Below are 669 nucleotides of genomic sequence, written 5' to 3' on the forward strand. Positions count from 1 at the left end.
TACAGGATCACTATGAGTTAGAACCGACTTGCCAGCACTTAACAACAGCAACATTGCACATTTAATGGTGGTGGTGGTAGAGCGCCACACAGTTGGGTCCCACTCATAAGGATCCTGTAGATGATTTCCAAGGCTGTAAATCTTTGTTGTTGTTGTTAACTGCCTCATCTTTCTCCTGGGGAGCAGCTGGTAGATTCAAACTTCTGGCCTTGCGGTCAGCAGCCCAATTCATAACCTATTACATTACCAGGGCTCCTTATTGCACATTTAATAGACTGTTGTTGTTAAGGCACCCTGTATAGGGTTCCCAAGGAGCGGCTGGTTAGTTTGAACCGTCAATCTTGTAGTTCAAACTGCCAACCTTGCAGTCCAGCACATTAACCCACAGTGCAACACCAGGACTCCATTCAATAGACTCTACCGCCACATGAAAATCAAGCCTGCCACCATCCAATAAGTTCAGACTTATAGGAGCTCTGGTAGCGTAGTGGTTACTAATCGGGCTGCGAACCTTAAGCCCAGCAGTTCGAAACTACCAGCCGCTCTGCGGGAGAAAGATGAGGCATTCTGCTCCGGTAAAGATTTACAGCCTCGGAAACCCTGTACAGGGTCGCTATGGGTCGGAACCGACTCGACGGCACTTAACAACAACAACAACAGTGACCTTAT

This window comes from Chrysochloris asiatica, unplaced genomic scaffold, assembly GCF_000296735.1.
Source record: "Chrysochloris asiatica unplaced genomic scaffold, ChrAsi1.0 scaffold00156, whole genome shotgun sequence".
Classification (NCBI taxonomy): domain Eukaryota; kingdom Metazoa; phylum Chordata; class Mammalia; order Afrosoricida; family Chrysochloridae; genus Chrysochloris; species Chrysochloris asiatica.